Below are 24,522 nucleotides of genomic sequence, written 5' to 3'. Positions count from 1 at the left end.
TGGCTTGGAAAACGGATAAGACAAACTATGCATAATGGAATTACTGGATGTGGTGTTTTTCAAGCCAAACTGAATTAAGCATGAATTGTAACCACAGAGCCAAAAAGCCTCCCCCCGTCAGCTCCCTTAATTAGTATAATAATCAGGAAAATGCAAAGTCCTCTTATTTGAGATGGCCACGTGCCCATTTTAGGTATGCTGTGAGAAGTTGTGCATAGCTCTGTGCTGAGTAAGAAATAAAAGGCATTTTAACATTTCACAGTAAACACTGAGAACACTAAACTAAGATCAACCTAAACTTCATTGTTTGTTTCCGGTTAAATTACTGCATAGGGGTCAGCCATATTGTATTCTTGCAGGTGAATCATGAATGAAAATGAGTCATCGGCAAAAGCAATAAATTACTGTATGTTATTGTATAACCTGTTACCAGATCAATTCCTACAACACGTGTCCTCTAGGCTGGTTGCTGTTATCCTATAATATAATACAGCTTTAGCACAGTGGGCAGCTGTACAAAAACTCTCATGTTCAAGGACAGTATTGTGTTCTCTACCGCTTTTGTACATCTGGTACATGCTAACAAAATGGTTCCCAGGTATGCTAGGGACAAGGGAACAGTTTGAATACAAAAAAAATCTAATCTATGCATTCAAATTGCTAACATTTTTCAAGCTGACAGGAACTGTCATGATTGTTGAAGAAATCCACCAGAAATAATACTATTTTCCTGACTATCCTTAACTTTCACAGGAGTAGGAGTTTGAACGTGGATGATTATTTGATTGTCTAGACAGTTCTCTCTGTAAATTCACAAAGTCACCAGGCGATGATTGATATAACATAGCACATTTAATTGATGCTCCTTAATTATCCCATTGAGATTGATCGGCAATGGATGCATTTCTATTGTGAAAGATACATTTTAGTGCAAACATGATAAAGGGCTAAAAGCTATGCAATTTCAAGACTATTACCACTTTGTTTATTCGGAAAGCATTATTTATCTGAAATACCATTGACATCCAAATGATAAAGTGGAGATATGTTGACTGCAAGTTGATAAACAAATTCTACTCCACTTGAATTCTGAAGATCCCTGATGTAATAAAACACTGTTGTACACCGTTTATTCTATCAATGTAAATAGTCCAATTTTTTAAAAGGGACGTAGAAAATAATGGTACTGATAGTAGCCTTCTCAGTTTGTTGAAGATAATAGAGGAGTGATTGATTCATGATTAAAAGTAGTCTGCTCCAGCCGGAGACAAAGGAGATAGTAGAGGTTGGGGTATGGAGGTGGATATCAATCCCAGAGGCCAGTGGAGCAGTCTAGCTCTGTGCTGAGTAGTATTCAGTCAAGGTTCCCTGTGTCCACTGGTTGTTGTTGCATTAATGAATCGTCCTTCCGGCGGTGAACCACCAGGAAACGGTCGGTCACTGACTACATGACCATTTTTCTTTAGCTACCGTGAAAATTAGCTACTTGCAGTCTTAAAGCCATGCCTTAGGGAGGTAAACAACTTAAATTGCTTAGACATCTGACATTTCTAGCCCACTTTTAAAAGCACTATTATTTGAATGTAACAAATTCACAAATTGAACTGACAAAATAAAACTGCCAGAGGACAGTGAGCTAGTGAGGTTGGAGGGTTGTGGTGGCGGCTCTGTCGTAGCCGGCCGCGACCGGGAGACCCATGGGGCGGCGCACAATTGGCCCAGCATCGTCCAGGGTAGGGGAGGGAATGGCCGGCAGGGATGTAGCTCAGTTGGTAGAGCATGGCGTTTGCAACGCCAGGGTTGTGGGTTCGATTCCCACGGGGGGCCAGTATGAAAAAATAAAAAAATTATGTATGCACTCACTAACTGTAAGTCGCTCTGGATAAGAGCGTCTGCTAAATGACGTAAATGTAAATGTGGTTGTGTGATGGATTGGAGAGTAGAGGGTAAATGTAGGGGACATGAGTTTGATGCAGTGAACATATGATCTTAGGTAAACATATACACAAAAGTATGTGGACACCCCTTCAAATTAGTGGATACGGCTATTTCAGCCACACCTGTTTCTGACAGGTGTATAAAATCGAGCACACAGCCATGCAATCTCCATAGACAAACATTGGCAGTAGAATGCCCTTACTGAAGAGTTTAGTGACTTTCAACATGGCACCGTCATAGGATGCAACCTTTCCAACAAGTCAGTTAGTCAAATTTCTGCCCTTCTAGAGCTGCCCCGGTCAACTGTAAGTGCTGTTATTGTGAAGTGGAAACGTCTAGGAGCAACAACGGCTCAGCCGCGAAGTGGTTGGCCACACAAGGTCGCAGAACGGGACCACCGAGTGCTGAAGCGCGTAAACATCACCTATCCTCAGTTGCAACACTCTAAACTGCCTCTAGAAGCAACGTCAGCACAATAAATGTTAATTGGGAGCTTCATGAAATGGGTTTCCATGGCCGAGCAGCCGCACACAAGCCTAAGATCACCATACGCAATGCCAGTCGTCGGCTGGAGTGTGAAAAATGTTAATGTAAAAATGTGTAAAGCTTGCCACCATTGGACTCTGGTCAAGTGGAAACGCGTTCTCTGGAGTGATTAATCATGCTTCACCATCTGGCAGTCAGAGGGCCAAATCTGGGTTTGGCGGTTTCCAGGAGAACGCTACCTGCCCCAATGCATAGTGGCAACTGTAAAGTTTGGTGGAGGAGGAATAATGGTTTGGGGCTGTTTTTCATGGTTCGGGCTAGACCCATTAGTTCCAGTGAAGGGAAATGTTAACACTACAGCATACAATGGCAATCGAGACGATACTTTGTGGCAACAGTTTGGGGAAGGCCCTTTCCTGTTTCAGCAAGACAATGCCCCCGTGCAAAAAGCGAGGTCCATACAGAAATGGTTTGTCGAGATCGGTGTGGAAGAACTTGACTGGCCTGCACAGAGCACTGACCTCAACCCCATCAAACACTTTTGGGATGAATTGGAACGCCGACTGCGAGCCAGGCCTAATTGCCCAACATCAGTGCCCGACCTCACTAATGCTCGTGGCTGAATGGAAGCAAGTCCCCGCAGCAATGTTCCAACATCTAGTGGAAAGCCTTCCCAGAAGAGTGGAGGCTACTTTAGTAGCAAAGGGGGGACCAACTCCATATGAATGCCAATCATTTTGGAATGAGATGTTCAACGAGCAGGTGTCCACATACACTACATGACCAAAAGTATGTCCCATATATGAGGAAAAGAGATTGAAGCCTTTAACTTGAGTTTTGTCCAGAGTAGTTGCTGCAGCACTGTTTCATGTTCACACGTTCAGACTGCACATTAATTATTCTACATGGGACAGATTTAGAGTCTACTCTGAGAAAAAGCATTGAAAAGTTATCACACTGTCTAATAAACCTTGAATTAAACCCTCGTTTCTCTGGTTTCAAATCTCCCACCCTGTGTTTATGCAATTTACCACCCTGCACCAGGCTTAATCTTTAACAGCAAAGCAACCTGCTCGGTGCCATTATTACACTTTAATATAGCCCTGCTCCTGCAACTCATCCAGAAAGCTAAAGCCAGGCGAGCTCATTGTGCTGCCAGGGCCACTTATATCAGGCCTGCTTCATGTGCTGCTTCTCCTCCTTACTCCCCCCTACCCATGAGCCAATGCAAATTACAGTAACAGCTTGGACGTGACTGTAATCGCAAATGGTGCGAGCTCTGCTCCATGGCCAGGCATGAAGGCAGATAAAGGCCGGGAGGAGTGCTGCCAGGTCTCTTTGAGGACACTGTCTGTCTCCCGTATGTTAGAGTAGACAATGGAAGGAGAGGAGGCTCACAACCAAACTGTTCCCTGCCTGCAAGTCTCATGGTGCACTCCCACTCCCTCTATGTACTTAACGAAAGGAGAACAGTAGGCTGGGCTCCTCCTTTCATGGTCTTGTTTACGCCGTTACACAGATGGACACCAATACTGCCTGGATGAAATATTGGCCCTATCACTGATCATAGCACAGGCCATTCAACAACATTTAGAAACAATAGCAGCTTTTCAACAGTGAGAGTGAGGATAGTGAAATACATTCTTATGCAAAGCTGGCATACCACAAGTGCCATTAACTTGACTGAGGAACACATAACAAATTGTGTGTTGGGAAAACAACCTATTTTTCATCTAATACATGAATGCAATAAGGCAATGTTTCACCACAGTTCCTTGATAGTAGCGCAACATTCTGGTTATATTAGCCATTTGACTCTTTTATACTACTGAAACGATATCCATTAGATCTAAAAACCTTATTCATAATCATTTACATACATATTCATGTTCATATTCGTATGATGAAACTTTGAAAGTAAATATTTAAAATCTGTCCTACAGAGTTCTGGAGTTATATTAGTGGGGTTGCTGTTGGGTTGAACAACGAGGTCACAGATATCTCTCATAACTGGCTATTACATGTCTCCATATCTTTGATCAGGGACTTCAGAAGAGTTTGGCGAACTGTCTCTGTTCCTGTTGGTTTCTGAGGGGAAGAATTAATCATAGATATCTCAGAGGAGTAGAAAGAGAGCAACCACATGATAAACAACAAACAAACAGTCACCAATGCATCTGAAAAAGCCAATGAACATCTAAATGAGTCAGTGGTGGATCAGATAAGGCTGCGTCAGTGAGTCCATTACGTTCTGCTTGTGTTCACCAGCAGAGGTTGCATCTGTGCACATGACCAGATATTAAGCAGTTGTGACTGAGTAAGAGGAAACAGCAAGAGGTCAAACATATAACCCACTGAGCTCCCCCTGTGGCACTGTCACACAGCCATTGTGTCTGGTTTGGTGATATGCTTTTCATGTGATTTGATGTTACCTGAAAGCTGGCCTAAGATAGAGGCATATTCTATCCAATTTTTTAAAAAGTGATGTCTTTCATCACTTCACTACTAGGAATGTTCCTGAAATGACTCCATTTCATTTGCTATTCCTCAGATGCAGTGTGATACAGCTGGCAATATGGTTTTAATTTGTGGGTGATTAATGGACAGATAACAGGGATTGAGCCCAGCAGAGAGTGGATGTGTCCCAAATGGCAGCATATTCCCTATATTGTGCACTACTTTTGACTAGAGCCCTGAGGTCCTGGTCAAAAGTAGTGCACTGTAAAGTGAACATGGTGCAATTTGGGATAAAGAGAGTGTCTTGGCATCATGGCAGACCTGAACCCCCCTGAGTACGCCTTGAGCCTCCCCTCTACAGCTTATTACTCCTCTGCCTCTCAGCCTCTCAGACTCGCTCAGTCTCGCTCAGTCTCGCTCATCCTCGCTCAGCCTCCCATACTTGCTATTCCAGGAACTAGAGAGGGAAAGGCTCAGGTCACTGTGAAGTGGAGAGATCTGACCACACAACATGATGGCAGGAGGAAAAGGAGGAGAGTGCTGGGTAATGTAATGTCGCTGAGTCTTATCCTTTCTTCTTCATTTGTATTGGGAGTGTTTGAGGGATGATACCTCAACTTAACCTCCGCCATAGTCCTTCTTTGCTCTGATTCTTGATTAAACATTCATATTTACTACCTGCTTACAGAGCAGAATGTGAATAGAGATGAACTGGTAGTAGTTCTCTACTTGTTATTTACATGTACGTCATTTAGCAGACGCTCTTATCCAGAGCAACTTACAGTTAGTGAGTGCATACATTTTTTAAAATATTTTTTTATACTGGCCTCCCGTGGGAATCGAACCCACAACCCTGGCGTTGCAAACACCATGCTCTACCAACTGAACCACATCCCTGCCGGCCATTCCCTCCCCTACCCTGGACAAATTGTGCGCCGCCCCATGGGTCTCCCAGTCGCGGCCGGCTACGACAGAGCCTGGATTCGAACCAGGATCTCTAGTGGCACAGCTAGCACTGCGATGCAGTGCCTTAGACCACTGCGCCACTCGGGAGATATGTCATGGTTGTTGTTATCACCTGCATCATCCCTGACAACTATTAAACTGCAGACAAAAGAACAGCTGGAACAAAGATGTTAAACGAATATGAATGGACCAGAATGGCTTCATACAGACATTCAATAAATTACTTTTATTTGTCATGAAAGGGTATTTCAGTGAAATATACATTCCTTGACAATGGCTAATTAAAAATGGAAGCCTTTTTTATGACACCAACCCATCAGAAAGTCCTATGGTGCAAGGAAATATGCAGAGGCATCCACAAAGCATGATTATTGCAGACGTTGCTTGTTAGCAGAAGGGGCGGGTGTGTGTGTGTGCAGGGCAGGGTGTGTGCACTAGCTAAGCTCAGCTCACAAGCTGGCTAATTAGCATTGCCCTCTCATTCCCTTTGAGCAGGGGAGGACAAGTGGGAGACATCATGTTTCTTTGTTAGAAGCATTGTGTGTCCCCTCTGACCACAGAAACCACAGGAGTTCTGACCACAGGGGGTCACAGAGTAGACTGCGTATTCCACCATCCCCACCAACCCCCCGTGGGAATGGCCCCCAGCTAGCTCTTCCTTCCCTTCCCTTACACAACCAACGCCCTCAGCTCAGACAAAACTACTGGCATCACATACACCTACTGGATCATCATTTACTTTAAGCAATAGTTACTGTGCAGTGACATTTTCAGGCTACATGTCTGCTAGTCCTGACTCCAGTCAGAAGACAGATGTTATGGGGGAAACAGGTGCGTATTGCACAGCTCTTTGAAGCACACTCAGATCTCTGGCTGGTTACACTCTGAAGACACAGCAGAGATGATTAAACTGGATCCTCTGGTGTACTAGGGCTTTAATTAATAGACTCACATTACATATTATTTAGACAGTGATAATTACCTTTCTCCTTTATTTGGGGTTTATTAGCGAAAAGAGAGCCTTGGTCTGTTTTGGGCTTCGTCAAAGTAGCAGAAGAGGTCATTTGAATAATTGGTCATGCACCGGTGGCCTTGATGATGGAACAGTGTTGTTTTTGTGTGTTTCCCAACTACCAGTGATCTCCATAATGCTGCCTCTGAAGGCCTGTGATGATGCACTCCCTCCCTAACGAGAGAGCTCACTTCCGCACATGAAAAGTTGCCCCGGGTAAGGGAACAACAGACTGCAACTGCTCAAGTCAATTTGCAGTGGCTCGGAAAACAAGGCGTGGGGAGGGTTGCAAACAGCCTAGGCTACTCACCAGATATCAAGTTCTGGTCTCCATGGCAGATATCACATGGGTAGAGGCATCCCGTCCCTCTTGCAGTCAGTCAGTTACAGCTCTGGGAGTAGGACGACACCCACTGGCATTAGAGAGAAACACCTAGAGGCCTGGGGAACACAACATAACATCTCTGGTTAAAACAGTGTTACATTGTAACTGAGGCTAAACTAAGTTGATGCTCAGAGCCATGGGAACTTTCCCTGGCTGATTGAACACATTGTTTGAGGTTGGTCATCTGGCCACTCAATATTATTAGAAAAGAAGACAGCACTCTCAAAGATAAGCAGTGAGACATTCATAATTTAATTGGCTTATATTTACTCCTTTTCCACTTGGCAGCTTTGGTGAGATATGATCACTGATCTGATTATGAGACACAACTGAAGAAAGAAACAAACAGCAGGAAATATATGGGAGAAAAAGTGGAGACACCATGACTATGGCTGTGTATCCTATCATGAATATTTCATTGCATTATTGTAGCTGAAGAAGAACAAAGTGTAAAGAGGAGCATTATTAAAAATGAATCATATTTTGACAAGAGCTTTGGAATCTATCCCTGTGCTACAAAACACTCCGGATTCTTCTTCTTTCCTGATTAAGTTTTTAAAAGAGAGAGGCTTTATACCATAAACTGTAGCAAATTTCCCGTTATGATAAATCACCAGACTCCATGAGAACGTACACCTGTGTTAAAGACTAGCTTAGGAAACAATTTGTATTGCTAAAAACAAAACAAAAAACAGCAGAGGTATTGCCAAGGTCGTAAGTCTTCGGTTTTCTCACTTGTCTCTAAAACGTAAAACAACCTACATAACATGTCACAAGTCCGGCAGCAGAGGAGGTTGCATGCAGTGCTACATAGATTATCATATTGCTCTCATTCATCTACACAGAGCCCCTCATGCATGAAAACAGAATTCTCCACTCAGGTTCACCATCTATTTGTATTTAGAAGGGGTTCCAGGGTTGTCCCCTCCAGCTATTCATCCATCTAATGAAGTATTTATGATGGAAGCTTTTTCTTAGTGTTACGTTCAGTCCCACCTTCTGTAATCCAATTCCACTTAGAGACTTTGCATCACATAGGAGAGAAGGTTACAAGGAAACAATGGAAGACTGACTGTGGGTGGCCGCAAATGACCATACATGTCATTATTGAGCAAGCACAGTAAACAGGGTGATCATTCATAATCATACCATGTATGTTATCTATTCTAATTATCTGCATCTGGCAGCCATTTTTTCAAGTCTGTCTTCTAATCTACAGCTTACTTATCCAGTGTAACATTACAGTGGTATGACAAGTGCAGTTCTTGGCTGGTGCATGAAGTTGACATTTTGTTTTCTAACAACATGTCCTTGGATTTTCCACAATGGGCTTAACAACAGACTTCCCTGTTTTATCGCTGTCTCTCAGCCACCCCATCACCTGGCTCACACTGATAAGTCCTGTAGGGTCATCAAAGGACAAGCCCTCCTGTCGGACTTTATCTCAAATTCACCCTCTCCTAGTCTCCTTCACTGTATCAAAGCAATTCCTTTTTCATTTTCCCTTTTCCATCCTACAGATTTTCACCTTCTTTCCACCCGCAAGTCCCTCCTATGAAGTAAAAAGATAAATAGTCCTTCAATGCTGGGCTACGTTTGGCCAAAGGACAGATTCTGTCAAGTAATTATCCACCAATCTTCTCCTTTGGACTGAGACAGTCAGATGTTAGAAAGGCAGTGCTTTCTCCTTTTTTCCTCCTTGTCTGCCAACCCTCCTACTTAGAGTGCTGCGGTATGACAACAGGCCATAGTGTGACTTCGCTCATCTTCTCTCACACTGTTACGTTCTGTCCATCAACCACTCTGAACCATGTAGAGGAGTGTCGTGGAAACAGGGACAGATAGTTCAGATAGAATATGAACAGAGGAGGAAGCATCACTTCACTGACCACACTCGGTCTCAGATAACATAGACATGCACTGTCTGTAACCAGATGTCTATTATCCTGATCACGAAATCTTTAAGCCAACTTAAAACACTTTTTAAAGGCTTGAGGCTTACCGTGAATAATGTAAATGTAAAATATGGTCATGTTGATGATTCATTTATTTGCATAAAAATGGGTATGCTTCATCCAAACAAACCCTGCTGAATAGAACAAAGGCATCTATACCTACAATTGGGACATTTACATATACAATAAAGGCCTGTCTTAGTTATTATGCCTCCCAGTAGCTCCTGCTTCCGTTTCTGGCAGAGAGAAAACAGACAAACTGCTGTGAGGACAGCATATTGGCTCTTCCTAAAGAACATACAACTAAAAGGCCTCAGGTGATAGTCTCTCAGATCCTGCTGACCTCATTTAAGGACAAAAAAATGCCCAAATCAATTATAGATATTTTTTTAACCAAATACATACTGTACATAGCCTACACACTGTAGGGAGCCTATACTCTCCATCTCTCTGAACTACCCATCCAGGTATCGACAGAACAACCCCTTAGCTCACCATGAGGTACTATAGGACCCTGGCCTCATATAGTCTCTCACTATATGGGAAATCAATTTCTAAATAACCAATTGAGGCACATTCTGTGTATTCATCATGTAATTTAATTATTTTTCAATTGCCTCAGTGTAGTAAAAGGTCTTGGTGAGAATGTCATATTTTAGCAAATGTCTTCCTCCTCACCTCTCCCTACCTGCTGTGATGACTGAGCCTGAAATGAAGACAAGCAATAAAGCAGCAGCTCCAGCTGTAACAAGCTCCTGAAAGGACACTCTCAATGTCAGGATGACTCAGCACTGGACACAATGAGCCGTTTGATCAGGGAACAGTGGGAGGGGTATTATGGTATAGAGTGACAGATAGTTGTAGTAAAGGGAAAGTCAAGCTTAACCACAATGTTTTCCAAGGGGCAGCTACTACTTGTTCAGGCTTTGCTACTTTACTGTATAGCACTTTGGATTAATGCAGTTGTGTAAAGTACTTAAGTACAAATACTTTAAAGTACTACTTAAGTCATTTTTGTGGTATCTGTACTTTACTATTTATATTTTTGACATCTTTTACTTCACTACATTTCTAAAGAAAATAATGTACCTTTTACTCCATACATTTTCCCTGACACCCAAAAGTACTCATTACATTTTGAACGCTTAGCAGGACAGGTAAATGGTCCAATTCACACACTTATCAAGAGAACACGTGGTCATCCCTACTGCATCTGATCTAGCGGACTCACTAAACACAAATGTGTCATTTGTAAATGATGTCTGAGTGTTGGAGTGTGCCTCTGGGTATCCGTAAAGAAAAAAGAAAATGGTGCTTTCTGGTTTGCTCAATATAAGGATTTTTAAATGATTTATAGTTTTACTTTTACTTTTGATACTTAAATATATTTAAAACCAAATACCTTTAGACTTCTACTCAAGTCATATTTTACTGGGTGACTTTCACTTTTACTTGAGTCATTTCCTATTAAGGTACTGTATCTTTACCTTTACTCAAGTATGACAATTGGGTACTTTTTCCATCACTGGATTCATGTTGGGACATCGCAGCATCAGAAACGCAGGCAGGACATCAATCAAATTAAGTGTTCAATGATTTTCTGCAACATAATATGACCTCTATCAATTTTGTATTGCATCTAACAAATAGGTGGTCAGTAACGTTAATGCTCCCAATATATCAGGATTTTGATAGGATGCCACCGAAATTAATCTGTTTAGATACTTGAAATCTGTTTCAAAGTTGGTCCCTCTCATTTGAAGTTAATTACATTATTCCATGGCAGGCACGATCAAGTCTTCCTGATTACTTACAAAGTGCTAAGTGTTTGATGTCATACAGAATGCTTAGTGTAAACTGTGTGACGTCACGAGAGGCTACACAGCTTTCAGCGGGATTGCTCAAGTAGTGCAAGGAGACAAGGTTCAAACAAAACAAGGATTTTATTATAGGTCTTGGGAAATTAACGAAAATATAACAAAATTCTGTTCTCTTGTGGCTCTTTAAGGGTTAACAGTTCAGGGATGTCTCTTCCACATCCAAAATCATAATTCTCACTCGCTCAGATAACTTTTCCCCAGCCTTACTGTAGTCCACGTTGCAGCTAGTGGCCAACCCAGCAAAAAGTCCTTCCAAATGTCTCTCACGTATTTCCACAGGTGCATATATCCAAAGGTGAGTATTTCCCAAAGGTAAGTATCTCCAAATCCTTATATTCCTCATGGAAGTGGACGTGCAGCACTCTTGTCCTCCAGAGAGCCCAGGTTGGAGACTGTGTCTCTTCCCTTCCCAAACCTTCAGCTCATCAGCCCCTCATTTGTTTCAGCTGCGTGGGAAGATTGGCCATAGAGGGGTGGAGTTCCCGACCATACCAGCAGATGGAGCCATAGCTGTCTGGGTTTGCAGCCACCTCAGGGGGATGTAACGTCCCTCCAGGACACAGCCTCTCGTGACATCACACATCCCCCTCCTCGGGACCGACGTCCTCGTCGGGGTAAAGGCAGCGAAGAAGGCATCACGCCGGGAGAGGGCGTCCGCATTGCCGTGGTGCTTGCCAGACTGCTCTCTCTTCAACTCCTCCAACTCTAGGACCAGGGACTCAGCCTCCTGTTGTCTCTCCTTGAGTTTCTTACTGAACGCATCAGCCTTGGTTTTAGCAGAGTTTAGCTTCTGTTGAGCAGCTTTCAGTTCCTTCTCTCTCTCTGCCTCCGCATTCTTCATCTTGTTCTCCAACACCTTGTACTTCTCCTCTGCCTTCTTCTGGACCTCCTTACTACTGCGCAGGGTCTCCTCACACTCCTCGATGGTCCTGCGCAGCCTCTCCAGCTCCTCCTGTTGCTTAGGGAAGGAGCTCTGTTGGAGTTTAGCCTGGAGGATATCTAACTCTTCTGTCTTCATGTCTAACTGTTGCTTTAACAAACGATACCTCTCAGCGGTCCCCCTTCAGACCAGACAGTTCTTTGTCCAGATTCTGTAGCTCCGTCTCTGTGTCGGTCTGGGCACCTGCCATCCCTATCAGAGCCCGGGCGGGAGTGAGTAACTCGGAGGATTGCACCGGAGCCTTCCCAGGATGAGTCTTGCCTCTCCGTTTCCGAGGTACTCGGGTTAACCTCTCCTGAGACTCTCTCCAGAGTGGGTAAAAGGCTGGGCAGTCTCGTCCAATTAGGACAGGGACGGGGAGGGAATCAACCACCCCCGCCGTCGTGTGTATGGTTCCCCGCGTGCTGGTCATTGTAAGTTCAGTAATGGGGTATTCTCTGGTGTCCCCATGGACACAGGAAACTGGGAGGACTTTCCCCGGGGTCAGACACGTTGGGCCCACCAAATCCTTACGCACCAGGGTGGCCCGGCTACCAGAATCCAGTAAGGCCTCCACATCATGGTGATTCACAGTTACCGGGCAGGTGGGGGGTCGATCTGGGCCGCCATCTACGACTCCCAAGAGTGAGGCAAAACGGTGTGTGGGTGCTGAGCTGGAGGACTCCGCAGTGGGCATAGGTTCATCGGCTGGTTTCCCACACTGCCAGGAGATATGTCCCATCTCCCCACACCGGTAACACTGTCGAGTTTCCCCCCTCCTGGTGTACTCTTCTTGGACCCGCCTGGTTTCTGGCTCCCCCTGGAGCCGGGATAAGTCCTGACGTGGCTGGGTTCGAGACCTTGGGGTCCTTTGGACGGGTTCTTCCCATTTGTGGTGGGGCCGCCCTCCTGGGGTCTTTTTCGGGAAGCATTCAGCATCTCCGCTGTGGCCTGGTACTTTTCCACAGCTTCCACGGTCAGATCAGCCGTGGTCAAGGCCTGTTGACTGATGAACCGTTTTGCCTCATAAGGCAGGGGCGCGTAGGTAACGATCCACCACAACGGCCTCCACCACCGCCGCTGCTGTATTCCTCTGCGGATCCAGCCATTTCCTTGCGATTCGGACAAGTTCATGCATCTGCGCCCGAGGAGGTTGGTCTGGTTGGAAGGTCCAGCTGTGAAAGCGCTGGGCCATACCAAACTTTGTGAGTCCATATCTGCTGAGGATCTCAGACTTCAGGGCATCATAGTCAGTAACCTGGTCAGGGCCCAGGTCCCGGACAGCATTCAGCGATTCCCCGGTTAGAAAGGGGGCTAACAGACCAACCCACTGTTGCTTGGGCCAGGCTTCCCTAGTGGCCGTGGCCTCAAATGCATGCAGGTATGCCTCAATGTCATCGGTAGCTCCCATCTTAGATATAAAGTCACTTGCCTTTATTGGGCGGGTATTTTGGACCACCCTCTGTCTCTGCAACTGCAATTCCTCTGCCTTCAGAAGGTTGGCTTTCTTTTGCTCCTCCAAGAGAGCCACGTTTGCTTGCATCTGGGCTTGCTGGCCAGCAACAAGGGCTTTCAATATGTCCTCCATTTCAGTCGGGCGGGGAGCCTACGGCCAACTTGGAAAACTGGGTGATCAAACCTTCGGTATCCTCCTCTGACATGCACTATTAACGCTTGAGCGTGCCCGTATTCTCCACCATCTGTGACGTCACGAGAGGCTACACAGCTTTCAGCGGGATTGCTCAAGTAGTGCAAGGAGACAAGGTTCAAACAAAACAAGGATTTTATTATAGGTCTTGGGAAATTAACGAAAATATAACAAAATTCTGTTCTCTTGTGGCTCTTTAAGGGTTAACAGTTCAGGGATGTCTCTTCCACATCCAAAATCATAATTCTCACTCGCTCAGATAACTTTTCCCCAGCCTTACTGTAGTCCACGTTGCAGCTAGTGGCCAACCCAGCAAAAAGTCCTTCCAAATGTCTCTCACGTATTTCCACAGGTGCATATATCCAAAGGTAAGTATCTCCAAATCCTTATATTCCTCATGGAAGTGGACGTGCAGCACTCTTGTCCTCCAGAGAGCCCAGGTTGGAGACTGTGTCTCTTCCCTTCCCAAACCTTCAGCTCATCAGCCCCTCATTTGTTTCAGCTGCGTGGGAAGATTGGCCATAGAGGGGTGGAGTTCCCGACCATACCAGCAGATGGAGCCATAGCTGTCTGGGTTTGCAGCCACCTCAGGGGGATGTAACGTCCCTCCAGGACACAGCCTCTCGTGACATCACAACTGGAAGACAAACAACCTCAGAACAGTAATGATTACTGAGGCCAAGCAGCCATTTTGGATAGATGTTGTGCTGATAATCCACTATAGTTCCCGAATAGGTATCTCAGAGGGGCATGGTGGTTGTCAGCCCAATCTTTATTTGAGGTGGGACTAGGATATGTTCCCCCTGAAATTGCTTGTAGGTGCAGTTTGATTGGTTAATATATTTTTGTATTAGCCTTGCCCAACCTTTGGCATTAAAGGTCAAGTTAAAGCTAATGGCCAATGTGCTAGCCAATCAATAGCCATGAATCTGGTGCAGGGCCAGGGTTAAGAGCCCTTTAGAGGGGGAAAGGGATTTTACAAATTGCATCTCAAGTACAATTTGGATTCTTAGTTATGGTTAGATTGTGTATAAATCCGTATTTTGCTATACTTGTGTATATGTGTGTGTCAGATTTGGCACATACAGGGAATACTGCATTCTCTTCTTAATTTGAATAGGTTTTATATTTTTCTGGCCCTGGTGCCCTTGGAAGACTCCAGAGAATGATTCAAGCAGGCATCTGATATTTCAGCCAAAATCTTGTAAACCTCTGCCAGTAGGGCATAGCTTACTTCAAACACAAACACCCCAGCATGGTAACAATCTAATGAATCCTAAATTAACCTAATATCAACTAGTTAAGTGCAATTTAGACATTATTTTCACCAGTTTATTATGGGATATATTAGGGTAAAGGCGTTTGTTTTGGGGGGAAATTCTCAATTGAGCATACGAGTTAAAATAAATGGCCTCATAGTTTAGATGTTCTGTTGCAAATATTAGAGTGTTCTCCTGATGTCTCTGAGAAGTACTGTTTTGGCCTCTGAACTTGGCACTCGATTGAGTATGTCTACAAAATTACTCTTTCCCCTAGTTTACAGTATGGTTATCCCCTGGGCAACATGCTGTCCTTCCGTATAAAAGTCGAGCTACATTTTCATGTAATAACAAATTGCTTGAGCGGATTATATTTCACATTTGCCTAATTCCCAGATGTTGCTTTTGTAATTTTCTACAGATTATGTGTGTAATCTTTTCCACAGACAGGTCTTTGAATGTTAAACGCAGACTGTGGTTAGTTCTACCAGTATCACAGCGATACCTGGCATATTGTGATTTGCAGGGAGATGCTCTTGCCAGATCAATAGGACAAAAAGGCATCTGGGGCATCTTGACATTTCAAACAAAATCACGGGCCCTTAATTGGGTTTTCACGGATCATTAGCGGAAAGACATTACAGGGGATTGTTAAACCACCAACGGTACATGTCCTTGTGATTACATGCACAGATGTCAGAGAAAACATGCTCCAAATACAACTGTTATGCTTCTGCAATAGTACCACAAGGTAGGCTACATAGTTGTTCCCAGTAAATACCACTGCACCACCACATGAACCTTAATTAATAAAAGCGACTTTATTGGTCAGAATGGAGGTTTATTGTCCCCTATTGTGTTCTCTCTCACAAAGAAATGTAGGGCCTCCTGGTTTGATATTAATATTCCTGTCACATTCCACCAACGCAGCAGAAATATGCCAAACACCATAAATGCAAAATAGGTCAGGACGAAGAGTGCTATGAAATTTGATTTATTGTACAATTCTCATTTTCATGGCCCGATGAATGAACACGTGAGTCAATAAGAATCAGATGAGATCCCCCAGAAAGAGGGAACTTTTGGTCATAAAGAACAGTCTTCTGTGATGTCCTCTGAGGCTTTATAATCCGGATTGTTGTCTGAATGTGTGGTCGGTTGCATCAGCATGCTTTCTGATCACAGTAATTATATCACACTTTCATATTCAATGCTGATATAGTACTGTATGTCGGGACAGTTCCTATACGGTAGGAGAAGCTTTTATGACTCTCATTCTTGGCCCATTGAGCTTTAACTTGAGGATGCAGCTCTGCTCTATGATACTTAAGTGATGTTGCTGTTCAGTGACTCCTTATAATCATATGCCATGGTGCTTCTATTTCCAGGAACATTTATTTGTTACAGAGGGCCAATACATGCAACATAATTTAACCTGTGTCCATTCATTTTCTAATAATTTAATCAAGTGTAATATTATACAGTCCTTATAATAGAGCAGCCTATACTTTGAACTCCATCTTGTTTGTGGTCTTACACTCTACAGACTTTGGTGTACCTGTACCCTATAACATGGGATTTATTTTACACACTGACATAGGAATGGATTTCCTATCAACATTTAAATTATGGTTTTCATAAAAAAATCAGTCTTTATGTGGCAAAAAGACATTGCCCCATGTTCACAAATTCACATATGGAGATTACCGGGCATGCTATTTAAAGATGTCCCCCTCCACAGTAATCCTTCATAGTACTCCTTTACTGAACACTGTATTCTAACACAGAGCCTCCATCATAGCCCCTGCATTGCCAAATGAATGTGACAACTTCTGTAAACAAGGGCCGAGACTATCGACGAACCCTCCTTGCTAATGAAGCCAGATATTTCTCCCATGCTCTCCGATTCTGTCTGTAGACAATGTTAGATCTGCTCCTGTGCTCTGTCATACCTGTCACACTGACAGCCTGTGCTACTGCTCAAGACTAAATCATATGCACAACACCAACCAACCTAAGACAAGCTGGGTGCTGCTGCTGGGAAAAAACAACAGCTTCTCATTTCCTGTCCTCATGAAAAGGCTAAAAAACGTCCTCCACTTCTATATTTATTGCATTTTTGTCAAAACACATGGGTTTTGTGTCTGTCAAGAAAGACAAGAAGAAGGATGAACACAGAGGAGAACAGAGTCTGCTCACTCTGATCCGATAATTAGCAATACACCAATGCAGGAATAAAGGCAGCTAATCTTAGTAGAAAGTAGAGCTAGTGACAATCTGATTTCCCCCCTTATCTGCTTGTTCTCCTCCCACACACTAGCTCACAAACTGGCACAGGATCAGGAAGGATCTTTAGCAGCTGTATTACCTGTCTACAAGTTCACAATCCAAACTAGTATGGTTTCTTTTTTCCCCAGCTCACAATTGAATCCCTACACAACTTGTGACAGAAATATGAGATAGTAGACGTCACATGAAAATTCACCATTACTGGAATTATTGGCACATCATGGTTTATGTGGCTCATATATAATGCAAGTACCTTCCCCAAAACAAAAACAGATCCCAGTACCCTCAGTGCTAACCCCCTACCATTGAGAATTAATAATACAGGAAAAGACGCATCAGTGCCCATGTGATCTAATTTGTCTGAGTAAAATTGAATTCACTGCTTAAATCTTAGTGAAAAACTAACTTTGAAGATGCTGCAGTTCTCTGAGTTTAATTGGGTGGTAGCTTTCATGCACTTGACAGTAATTTCAAATTCCATTTCACGTCAACCCACCACAATATTCCCTAAGACGTTATTGAAACAGAGGTGTCGGTTTAAGTGCCAGAAAAAAGCAATCGCCTACTCAACATATATATATATATATATTTTTTAAATATATATTTTTTATCATAGCTCAGATTGCCCCAGTTTTCAACCCTTTATACAGAGCTTAAAGTCTTACAACCGCTGTACATGTTCCGTAGATGCAGCTGAGGCTTTCTACAGTACACCATATTATCCTGTTTTTTAGGCAACGTAGAGTACAAGCGAGCATCCTCTTTATAAGAATTCATCCAGTAGTATCATCCCTCCTGATCCTATGCACTCCAGCACACTTATCTGTGCATGTATTATTGATATAGTTGGGAGATAACACTACACTGAGGTCTGACAGATCCATCCTGCTCAGAAATGATGGAGCATCTCAGTAGGGCTCCTCAGTCTAAGTCCTCCACGTACACTTCAACAGCGGTAAACATATGTACCAGAGCCACAGTCAAGACAGTTATCTATAATGGATTTGGAGGAGTGTGAGGTGGAACAAGTCACCTCCAGGAGGGTACAGTGGGCCTTTATGAAATGTTAACGTGGGCCTCAAATATGCTCATTGTTTCTCGTGATCGTATGATACAGGAGGGCAGTTATAGAAATGTATTTTACTCTTTATCAAGCCTTGAGAGATTCCCTCCAACAGTGATGGAAAAATAAGTGCTTCATCAGAATGAAATGGGTTATGTCAAGTATCCAGAACAGATTTGGATGCTTTGGCGGTTATACTGTGTTTGCACCTGAGCCTCTGCGCTTGATGGAAAGCGAAAGACTTGACAAGCTGTTTCATTCTTGTACTGTATGTGACTTGGCATGCATATTTCCTCAGATTTTAACAACAGCTATCCCTCATCTAGGACAGCGTCGGAACCCCTTTGCCTCCAGAACAGCCTGAATTCTTCAGGGCATGGATTCTACAAGGTGTGGCGTTCAAAATTTGCTCAATTGGTATCAAGGAACTGAACGTGTGCCAGGAAAACATTCCCCACACCATTGTAACGTTCACCCTGATTCACAGCAATAAAAGCTACATAAAACAGGTTCAAACTATAGAAAACTGAAAATAACTATAGAGAAACTAAAGCCTTAGAATTTCTTTGTACCCCTTATTTAAATGTTACAAAATAATCACACAGAAATATTATAGTGCAAAACTCAAAATTACCGTATACTGTACAACGTTCAGGCCCAGACAACAAAAACACATACTTTTCACAATGAGTCCGTAACTAAAACATCCAATAATTGTCCGTTCATAATCCCAAATCCAATAGAAATCTAATCCATCCGTGACACCGTGGCAAGAGCGCAGAACTCAAAGTCATAAAACTCCAACAAAAAATGTATTCTTCTTCTTATTCTTCAATGAGGTTTAACAGCGGTTGGCATCCAATTTGTTGCATTACCGCCACCTACTAGACTGGAGTACAACTCCCTTATCTTTTTCTTGAATAATAAAATAAAACAAAGCAAAGCAAAGAAATTCCCTACCATCTAACACTACACTCACAAATTCAAAATTATTACTAATAATTAACCCCACCCTTCTCCACTATTTAAATATATTCACTCCTACCTCATGCCCTCAACCTGAAATGATGGGACATCACCACTTAACACTCCCTGTAACTCTTCTGATGTCAAATCTCACACACCCAAATACCTCTCTGCAGCTGCCACCACAACCTCAATTTTCTTCGATTTGCGTTCCATCCCTGCAGTACAATTAATAACCATTGCTATAAATGCTAAAAACCCAATCTTACTGAAACATATATCACTTGCTTGCCTATCCCACTGTACTGGTATATATCTCCTACTCTCACCACTCCCCCCCCTTGACCCATCTTCCTCTACTTTCTTCACTGCCTCCACATATGACAACATCTTCTCTACTCTTACCCTGGAAACCTCAACCTGCTTCTCTCGCACGGGACATGTCTGATCCCCAGCCCCATGGCCACCCCTACAATTAGCACATACCACTACTTTCCCCAATGCTTCACATTCCTTTGTCTCATGTCCTTCTGCACACTTCTCACACCTCCCTCCTACATACTGCTGCCAAACGCCCATAAGTTTGACACCTGTAACATCGTAATGTACTCGGCACATAAGCTCGTACAGGATAACTTATATAGCCTAACTTCACTTTGTCAGGCAAAGACTCAACTTTAAAACTAAAATTAACAGACAATGACTCTTCTGTTTCCCTACTCTCGCAACCCTGTTTGCGTCGCACCAAACGACGAGCATCACACACACCGGGAATCTTCCCCTTCAGTTGGTCCACTTTTCCATTTACTGCTACCCCAGTAATCACTCCTTTCAATGGCGCCCTTTTCTTGAGAGCGAAACAATTCACAATTGTTTCCCCCATTTGTTTAACTCTGAGCGCCTTCTCCCTCTGCCCAACAGAAACACATACAATTATCACTAGACCACTTCTGGTTACCCTCACCGATTCCACTATACCCAACGCTTTTTTCACCCATCTTGAAACCACAAATGGATCAGCCAAAAGGCAAGGGTCCATTTTTTCCAAAAACTTCACTCCTACTGTCACAGACTCATCTTTATCCTGACCCTCTGTGCAAGCCTCTGGCTCTGAGCACTTCACCACACCTACCACCTCCGATACTTCACCCTCATTCACTTCCATTTCTCCTCCTGTCTTCAGCTCACTTTGCTTACATTTCCTACCATTCTTCTTTAACAAACCTTCTCCTTTTTTCCCGCCATTTTTTACCGACTCAAGCTCACAATCTTCCTCCCTCTCTCTCTTAGACCTCCTCTGCTTCTCTTTTTCCCTCCATTCCTCCTCCGTCATCCAAGTATACTGTACGTCTCCTTATGATAATACTGCATTTCTACTAACATACATCTACTTCTTGCCTTCTCAAGGGACTCCATTTTACCCCTCTATCTAGCCTTCTTCCGAGTGGAAACACTGCTCCATCTCCCTTCTCTTGGGATTGTGTTGGCCATCCCCCCAACAGAAAACAAACTTCCCCAGCCTTAAGAAAGTAAAGAAACATCAGTGTGGCAACAAAAACAACACAGAAAAAAGATTGAGCTCACCATGACATAAGTGATCCTCCTTCGCACCGATGACTTCAACCCTTCAACAACTCCCTGTAAAATCCATGGCGATATCGGGTATACTCCACTGGTTAGAGACGCACGTCGGACCAGGTACACATAACACGTATTCCAGACACATATCAGCGCTCTAAACCAACACTTCAAATAATAATTTCTCTACAAATTATCCTCACATGAACTGCTGACATAATTACACATATTAATTGATAATGATAGAAATGAAGATATGCAAGATATTTGAATAGATATATATTTTTAAATAGCTATATATATATTGAGGTGAGAGCATTGGAGGTTGACCTGCTTCTGTTTTGTGGGTGGCACTGTGTGCTGTTTTCGATGGATGGGGCCTAGGGATCCGGGGGGACTGGGGTGGTATGCCGATCACTGGGATGACGGCCCAACTTGGGATGGGGAGGGGCTTTAGCGGGGGGAATAGTGGAGAACAATTGGAGGGTTACTTAGTAGCAATGCAAATATCATGGTACAGCTATATGGACACTCAATCACTATGGTATTTTTTTATTGATAAATTTACAAACATATATAATGATAAATAGATTTGAAACTTGTATCTCATTATGGTATGTGGTGAAATAAGTATAGCCAGTTATAATTGTAATGGCTTAGCAGATAATAACAAAAGAAGAAAAATATTTACATGGCTCAAGAGAAGGAATATAATATATATATATATTGTTTACAGGAAACTCATTAAACAATTCTATATTAAGTTGTGTAGAAAAGGGAATGGGGGGGGAGCATACCTGGAGCATTTCAATTTTGGAGAATCTCTTATAAAATGGATTAAAATCATGTATAGTAACCCTAGGTGTAAAATAGTAAATAATGGCTATTTCTCTGAAAGTTTTAAACTGTCAAGAGGAGTGAAACAAGGTTGTCCACTATCGGCATATCTATTTATTATGGTCATCAACATGTTAGCTATTAAAATCAGATCCAACATTAATGTCAAGGGATTAGAAATCCAGGGCTTAAAAACAAAGGCGTCATTGTACGCTGATGATTCATGTTTTCTGTTAAATCCACAACTTGAATCCCTCCACAGCCTCATAGAGGATCTAGATACATTTTCTAACCTCTCTGGATTACAACCAAATTATGATAAATTTACTAGATTACGTATTGGATCACAAAAAAATACAATTTTTACATGACCATGTAGTTTACCAATAAAATGGTCTGATGGTGATGTGGATATACTCAGAATACATATCCCAAATTAAATAAATGATCTCACTCCAACACATTTTAATAGAAAGTTAGCAAAAATAGATAAGATCTTGCTACCATGGAAAGGTAAATACCTGTCAATTTGTGGAAAAATCCCCCTGATTAACTCTTTAGTATTATCCCAGTTTATCTATTTGCTTATGGTCTTGCCTACGCCTACCGAACAGTTTTTTAAAATTATATGAGAAATAAACATTTTATTTGGAACGGTAGCCAGACAAAATTAAACGGGCCTATTTATATAATGAATATGAATTCGGAGGACAGAAATTATTAAATATTAAAGCATTAGACCTACACTAAAAGCTTCAGACATACAAAAGTTATACTTAAATCCGAACTGGTTCTCTAGCAAATTAGTAAGATTGTCTCACCCAATGTTCAAGAATGGCCTTTTTCCCTTTATTCAGATTACACCCTCTCACTTTCAGTTATTCGAAAATATCACTATTTCTAAAACAAGCCATAGAAAGTTGGTTGCAATTTCAATTTAATCCTCCAGAAACGACAGAACAAATAATGCAACAAATATTGTGGTTAAACTCAAATATAGTAATTGATAAAAAAAACATTATATTTGGAAAAAATGTTTAAAAAAGGTATAATCTTCATAAATGATATCATAGGTAGGACTGATGGAGTTGTCGCACATGCAGCTAACAAAAACATATGGAAATGTCTGCTCTACCCAAAATTATAACCAAATAATTGCAGCTTTACCACAAAAATTGAAGAGGAAAGTGGAAGGGGGAAAAAGTAAGGAACTTGTCTGTCGGCCCTGCATTAAAGAACATAATTGGTTAAAAAGAATTGTGATAAATAAAAAAGTATACCAGTTTCATTTAAGGACCAAAGGATTGACAGCCGTCCCATATAGACTGCAAAATAGTTGGGAAGAGATTTTTGACGTACCGATTCCATGGCATAGTGTTTATGAACTGATACGCAAAACGACGCCGGATTCAAAACTTATAATTTTTCAATTTAAATTATTATATAAAATTCTTGCTACCAATATAATGTTATTTATATGGGGGATACAATCTTCCCAGCTCTGCAGATTTTGCTGCGAAGAGACAGAATCATTAGATCATTTGTTTTGGTACTGTCCATTTGTATCTTGTTTTTGGACACAGGTCCAGGAATGGCTAAAGGATTGCAATGTTTACCTGGAGCTAACCCTGCAGATAGCACTACTGGGTGATCTGAAAAGTCGTAGTCAATCAATCAATAATACTTTTAGCAAAAATGTTTATTTTCAATTTACAATCTGAAACAATGACAATAGAAGGGTTCAGAACTTTTGTAAAACATCACAGTACAGTTGAAAAATATATGGCAAATAGAAATCCAATATGGATGGTGTTAAGAGATAGATGGGTGGTGTTGAATGGAGTTGAAGGATGGGACTAATAACAACTAACAACAACTAATAACAACAAGATAAAAAATGTAAAGCATACCGTGTTCATAAAAAGTATATACAGTGAGGGAAAAAAGTATTTGATCCCCTACTGATTTTGTACGTTTGCCCACTGACAAAGACATGATTAGTCTATAATTTTAATGGTAGGTTTATTTGAACAGTGAGAGACAGAATAACAACAAAAAAATCCAGAAAAACGCATGTCAAAAATGTTATAAATTGATTTACATTTTAATGAGGGAAATAAGTATTTGACCCCTCTGCAAAACATGACTTAGTACTTGGTGGCAAAACCCTTGTTGGCAATCACAGAGGTCAGACGTTTCTTGCAGTTGGCCACCAGGTTTGCACACATCTCAGGAGGGATTTTGTTCCACTCCTCTTTGCAGATCTTCTCCAAGTCATTAAGGTTTCGAGGCTGATGTTTGGCAACTCGAATCTTCAGCTCCCTCCACAGATTTTCTATGGGATTAAGGTCTGGAGACTGGCTAGGCCACTCCAGGACCTTAATGTGCTACTTCTTGAGCCACTCCTTTGTTGCCTTGACCGTGTGTTTTGGGTCATTGTCATGCTGGAATACCCATCCATGACCCATTTTCAATGCCCTGGCTGAGGGAAGGAGGTTCTCACCCAAGATTTGATGGTACATGGCCCTGTCCATCGTCCCTTTGATGCGGTGAAGTTGTCCTGTCCCCTTAACAGAAAAACACCCCCAAAGCATAATGTTTCCACCTCCATGTTTGACGGTGGGGATGGTGGTCTTGGGGTCATAGGCAGCATTCCTCCTCCTCCAAACACGGCGAGTTTAGTTGATGCCAAAGAGCTCGATTTTGGTCTCATCTGACCACAACACTTTCACCCAGTTCTCCTCTGAATCATTTAGATGTTCATTGGCAAACTTTAGACGGCCCTGTATATGTGCTTTCTTGAGCAGGGGGACCTTGCGGGCGCTGCAGGATTTCAGTCCTTCACGGCGTAATGTGTTACCAATTGTTTTCTTGGTGACTATGG

At 42.5% G+C, this 24,522-nt stretch overlaps 1 protein-coding gene across 4 annotated transcripts in view; it reads right to left on the bottom strand.

Moving 5' to 3' along the window:
• LOC121567984 (leucine-rich repeat and fibronectin type III domain-containing protein 1-like) overlaps window positions 1–24,522 on the bottom strand; it is a 115,164-nt gene that overhangs the window by 11,016 nt on the left and 79,626 nt on the right. For 3 of the 4 annotated variants that reach the window (XM_041878418.2, XM_041878420.2, XM_041878417.2), the window contains one exon: window positions 7,170–7,300. The gene's annotated coding sequence lies outside the window, so the exon portion shown is untranslated. Of the gene's footprint in view, window positions 1–7,169; window positions 7,301–20,807; window positions 20,865–24,522 lie in introns of those variants that run through there. The other variant, XM_041878419.1, reaches the window with a different exon arrangement.

This window comes from Coregonus clupeaformis, chromosome 6 (assembly GCF_020615455.1).
Source record: "Coregonus clupeaformis isolate EN_2021a chromosome 6, ASM2061545v1, whole genome shotgun sequence".
Classification (NCBI taxonomy): domain Eukaryota; kingdom Metazoa; phylum Chordata; class Actinopteri; order Salmoniformes; family Salmonidae; genus Coregonus; species Coregonus clupeaformis.
This window is presented reverse-complemented; position numbering and strand designations above follow the sequence as displayed.